Below are 6,271 nucleotides of genomic sequence, written 5' to 3' on the forward strand. Positions count from 1 at the left end.
CAACTTCCCCATCTGTCTGTCGGAGAGCTCTGATGTATACTCCCTTCCAAGACTTCGGACGGGTTGCTCTTTCAACAATGGTATCTTCTCCCCTCCTGCTGTGAACACCGTCCTGTCGTCCCTCACCCCTTTCCTGATTGAAAGGCTCCTAGACTTTGAGGGCTTAATCTTCATCCTAGCCCATTGTATCAGCTCGTCAAGGCGCTTGAGGAGTCGGGCTGTACATGGAGCTGTCTGTAAGATGGTTGTCACATCATCCATGTACCCTCTCAGCGCCGGGAGTCTTCCTCCTGATGGTAATCACAGCCCTCTGGCCATCTGTCTTGCTCTGATGAGGATGACTTCAAACGCTGCCACAAACAGGATAGGGGATATTGAGCAGCCCATGGCTATACCGACCTCCACCTGCTGCCATCCAGTCATGCGGCCATCGAGAGAGAAACACATGCGCAGGTTGTTAAAATACTTGGCTATGATGGTAATTACACACGCTGGAATGTGGAAGAATTCCAACGCAAACTCAACCAGCTTATGTGGTACTGAACCATAAGCGTTCGCCAAGTCAAGCCACACCACATGAAGTTCGCTCTTCTCTCTTTTGGCACGTTGTATCTGCTCCCAGATCACGGATGTGTGTTCAATACATCCTGGAAAACCTGAGAGCCCAGCCTTTTGACAACTTGTGTTGATGTAGTGGTTGCTGCTGAGGAAGCTGGTCATCCTTCTTGCCAAAACTGAGAAGAACAGTTTCCCTTCCACGTTCAGCAAGGCAATGCTCCTGAACTGATTAATGGTCATGGAATTCCGCTCCTTAGGAATGAAGATTCCAACTGCCTCTTGCCACTCAGCTGGAATGGATTGGTTCTTCCACACAACCTGCATGAGCTTCCACAAGATCTTCGTCACTTGTGGACAGTTCTTGTACACCTTGTATGGGAGCCCGTTTGGACCTGGTGCTGAGGCTGATCTGGCCTTTTTGAGGACCTCTCTAATCTCACACAACCTGGGTGGGGAGGTGTTGAAAGGGGTCCTTGGGGGATCTGGGCGTGGCACATAACCTGGTGAGCCAAGTGGTGTATCTTTGGCTGCATCCGTATACTGGCCCTTGATATAAAGTTCCAGATTCTCTTTAGTGATGGCCAGTTTGCCGCTCCGCTTCTCATCCAGCAGCTGACGGGCGTACTTGAAAGGGTCTTTGAAGAAGTTCTTCCTTTCCTTCTCCTTCTGTTTCCTCCGCCTCCTGATCCGTTCTGCCCGGCGTAGCTTGGCCAGCCTCTGCTTAAGGTCATCCCATAACAGCTTGAGGCCTTCTTTTTCCTCTGGGGCTGCTTTCCTCCACCTCTTCCTCAGGTGACGCCTGTCTGATATGAGCAACTCGATGTGTCTCTCCCTCAGTCCTTTTTGTCTTGGGGCTATGGTTTGTTTGGTCGTACACTCTCCAAACCTCTCTCTGCACTCCTCATATATGATGTTTCCCATCAAGGTTAGCTTGCGCTCATCCGTTCCTCGCAAAGAATGCTGCAGCACTCCACTGAGATATTTGTCGAGCCTGCACCAATCCTCTTGCATATTCGCCTTTGGCCACTTGATCTTGATGCGCCTTTCTGGATGCTTGTGTTGGATTTCTGGTTGTGTGACTTGTGAGGTGACAGTGCGCATCTCGCTCTCAAGGGTTGCCTCCATCTCTTCTCCTTCATATGCTGAGGTTGCCCTCTCAGCACTGTCGGGTCCTGCTGTGCTATGGTTTGCTACCAGGCTTTGGGTCCAGTCCTTTTTGTCTTGGGGCTATGGTTTGTTTGGTCGTACACTCTCCAAACCTCTCTCTGCACTCCTCATATATGATGTTTCCCATCAAGGTTAGCTTGCGCTCATCCGTTCCTCGCAAAGAATGCTGCAGCACTCCACTGAGATATTTGTCGAGCCTGCACCAATCCTCTTGCATAGTCGCCTTTGGCCACTTGATCTTGATGCGCCTTTCTGGATGCTTGCGTTGGATTCCTGGTTGTGTGACTTGTGAGGGGGCAGTGCGCATCTCGCTCTTGAGGGTTGCCTCCATCTCTTCTCCTTCATATGCTGAGGTTGCCCTCTCAGCACTGTCGGGTCCTGCTGTGCTATGGTTTGCTACCAGGCTTTGGGTCCCTTCCTTCTGACCTGCCGAAACAGTGCGATTGTGCTGGTTGGGCGTCCTCCCACACTTCATCCTCCCTTGATGGATCCGCAGGCCTCTGAGCGAAGTCACCTTCTGCCACCCACATGTGCATTTCCGGAGGAACTTCTCATTGCCATTATCTGTTCTGTTCGTTACCGTATGATCCGTCAAAGTAGGCACATCTTCCACCCCGCCTCTCGGAGGGCCTTCGGGTTGTCTTTTCTTATTCCGTTTTGTAGTCAGTTGAGGTGCTCCCTTGTGGGAAGCTTGTGGGTAAGGTGACTAACCGGCCACACCTGGTGCGTTCTTTCCTGCCATCCGCAGGTCTTTCCCGACTGTCCACCAGACTTTCCTGGCTGCCAACTGCACTTTCACAGTAGTCACTGGTTCCCCAGCATTGCCATTTCAATATACAGATGGTGTTTCCTGCTTGACATTTCTGCCTGCCGCACCTCCTCCAGTGCACCTTTTGGGTCAGCTGCAGGGACATCAGCTGGTGCCACCGTTCACGGACGTTTCGTCCCCTATAAATATATTTGTTATCAATGTTCTTAGCATGACCAAAGGAATCTATTAAGACCAGTCTCATTACAATAGGCCAAATTTATATAAAGCTATTAGCATTTTTTTTTTAAATTTCATTAACTTTTGACCACAAGGTGGTGCTGCCTTAAAACCTTTTGTGTGCCTTCAGGGTAAGGTGCCGATGGCCGATGCCGAGTTCCGCAATGGTACACAAATGCATTCATAAAATATAGCATTTTATATCATAATACTATATTGTAGTTAATGGCAATTTCATGTTTTGTTCAACTATAGCACCAACAAGAGGCACAATCCCACCACATTTTTATGTGTCCTCAGAGCGTGTCCATGCATATGTGTGTCAACTTTGGTGAAAATATCTAATTTCGTTTTAGAGTTATAGACAATTGAGAACATACAAAATAATCATTTCCGCCATCGATCTATGATTTCAAATGGCCTATTTTGGTTTCGGCTCGATCAGACTAACGGTTTCAAAGATATTCGCAAAAGGATGTTAGAGTTGGAGTTTATCTCCAACCCTAATCAAAGACTCCTGTACAAGCTAATTAAGGTCTTGAGAGTTACAGGCTGGTGAGTTTGATCACAGTTTGAGCTCAAATCTGCAAGCCAGTGGCCCTGTGGGGCAGCATTTGAGGAACCCTGGTGAAGACAAAAGTCTTTACAAATGTTTTGTTTATTTTTAGAGACATTAAAGTACATTTACATGGGCAGTGTTAATCAAGCTATAATCAAGGTATTGGGATTTTAACATAGTCAAGCTACAGTCTTAAGGTGTACTCTCACCCAAGCATGATTGACGGAGGAATTTACATCTTTACTCATCTACTATAATTTCCGTTAATCAACAGGGTGAGAACGAGACCCCTTATACACTCAAATGAATTAAAAAGTGTACTATCCAAGTATTAATAGAAGATGTTTATTGTTGTAATGATGACAGTAGCGCACACACAGGTAGTAGCCGTTCCATGCTCCGGCACGGTTAGCAATCACATTACATGAGTTCCAGTCCAACCTATGCCCGAGCCCACATAAGTGGCCTGGTTATGGTGTGGAGTGACTAGACTTTGAGAGTCAGTTCAGATCAAGTGTGAGTACACCCTTACCCAGATAGTACAAGATGTCTGCAAGATGTCTGTTAAAGATTGCTTCATCTGGAAAGCATCTGCTGTGTACAGACATCTGATAGAAGTCTTTAAGATGTCAGTTTTACATACATTCTAAATCATAAACATCTTAAAGACATTTTCTAAATTTCTATTTGACATCTGATAGGAAACGTGCTATAGACGTATTGCAGATGAGCAAACACTCTAAAAAATACGTCTGAGTTTTACACAATGCATAATGAAAAAAATTGACAGACTAATATGATACCTTGATGGTGTTGTGTTTGTTGCTTGCCATCATTCCATGGAAACAAGCTGTCCATGAGAGGAAGAAGTTAAAATTTGCTGTCCTAGCCATCAAATGCAGAGGTTCAGTACATGTGATGAACTGAAAGGGAGAAATGTCTTGCTGGGAAGGGAAGAATGAGAGATAATGCAGTAGTGGTAGGGAGACATCTCTGACCATTGTCCTACAACCAGGAGATTTTCTGGGCTTATTGGATTGAATTATCTATGAAGGATTGCTCCCGTGATGACCCGCAGATGAACTGAAGGCAATGGTGCAGGTGCAACAGGTAATAATGCCTTTGTCAGCTACCTGTGCATTTCATTTATTTAAAAAAAATGGCAACTAATGCATGGCAGTAACCCTTTATGGATGACCAAAATTTGTCAGAGAGCAGGATTCCGCTAGAGGTCCTGAAACCATACACAGACCATTTGGGTCATAAAATCAGAGATCCTGTCTAGATGGCACCACAAATTTTAACTTAAAGTTCAGGATTTGTAGATAGGGATTAAGCTTGAATTAGGCTTGTTGGCAAAAAATAGAACCAGCCTTGTTAAAGCAACACAAAACCTTTCATATCCCACAGTCAAAACTCATTTGGCCCTTTGTGTTTGTGCAAACCAACTCAAGTAATATCCAAATGATGATCATTAGACTCAATCATCCTGTTTCTCATTTGTAAAAAAAAAACAAAAAAACAAAAAGGGGATGATTCACAAAGGGGGGCTCTAAAGCAGTGAGCTAGAGTTGACTCCCTGTACGGAAACTGGACTCACACTCTTCGTCTCACTCTAATGCCTGGTTCACACTACAGGATTTTAAGCCCGATTTGCAAGTTAACGAGCTCGCCGACAGGTCAGGCTGTGATCGGGGGAAAATCAGCAGGTGATCGGCGCTCAGTAATCTTTATGTGTGAACTACACAACGACGCATCAAAGAGGCTCGCTGACACCTCGCTGACGGCAAACAAATATCTAGCATGCCAAATATCTGGACCGGTCAGCCGACTCGACATCACGTGGTATCAGGTGTCGTGACGAGCTACAGCCAATGAGAGAGCAAGGCATGGGTTGAGGTCACCGGAAGAAAAACAACAGCAGCAGCAACATGGCTTAAAGAAACGTTTGGACACAATAAATGGAGCAACATTTTTCATAGAGCAAACAGCTTGCAGCACTAATTTCTTCCTGACATCCATTTTCAAATAAACAACTCCTGTTTCACACGTGTTGTTTCGCGTCATTCCCATTCCAATTCTCGCGTGTGTTTTCGTGTCAAAACGTGGTTTGTAGAGTCGTTGGGTAACAGAGTTGTTGTCAGCTTGTGTAGTGTGTAACCCCCGGTTGCGGATCATTTACATAGAGCAGTGGTTCTCAACCTTTTTTTCCACTGGGCCGCACTATGGTCCAAGTGCAAGTCTCACGGGCCGCACGCATATCATTTATATATTATGTCACCAATACAAACCAACCAGATTTATAATAGCCTATTATAGCCTAAATATTATGATATCTAATCGGTTACGTTCATTGAAATAAATAAATAAATAATTATACTCACCATTTTAATAAAACACCTGATGCTGTCGGGAGCTGACCAATTTTGTGAAATTCGGCTGGAAAGGAGTAACAGCACAATGAAGTTGCCATTGTAAGTTGCAGTCTGTAAGACGCGCACGGAAGCGTGACTTGACGCGCGACATTGCAGAAAATGTGCATTCACAAATGTAGCCTATGTTAATCCAAATATGGAAAGCACTTTCGAATTTAATAATCTGAGGTTCTCTCCAGAGATGTTTTGCCACATTTCTGCAATTAAGGATGATTGCTGCATAGTATGGGTGTTTCATTTTGCCTGAACTAGAGCCCTGCGTTTCAGCCCGGGCCCGATGGGCCCCGACTTTTTTAGTAATTTAGCTTCCACTCGCCGCACAAACTATTGGATATAGCACACATTTATCTAGGTTTAACGTTAAAACATTGTTATATGCTTGAACTGTTTTATATCTATAGATTTTATTTTAGGCAAGTCATGATGATTTGAGAAGGCTAAATTGAGCTATGATCAGCTCACTGTCTGCCGCTGGCCGCTTGGTCGTTACTTTAAAAAACAAAAACTTATATTTAACGACCAAAAAATGCTCCAAACGTTTTTCTAAATTAACTTTATAAAAAA

General features: G+C 44.8%; 1 protein-coding gene across 1 annotated transcript in view; it reads right to left on the reverse strand.

Moving 5' to 3' along the window:
* Window positions 1–6,271, reverse strand: part of LOC107758571 (neurexin-1a-like) — a 171,783-nt gene that overhangs the window by 90,366 nt on the left and 75,146 nt on the right. The window lies entirely within an intron of this gene.

The sequence above is a fragment of the Sinocyclocheilus rhinocerous genome, unplaced genomic scaffold (genome assembly GCF_001515625.1).
Source record: "Sinocyclocheilus rhinocerous isolate Xijiao unplaced genomic scaffold, SAMN03320098_v1.1 scaffold1646, whole genome shotgun sequence".
In the NCBI taxonomy this organism is placed as follows: domain Eukaryota; kingdom Metazoa; phylum Chordata; class Actinopteri; order Cypriniformes; family Cyprinidae; genus Sinocyclocheilus; species Sinocyclocheilus rhinocerous.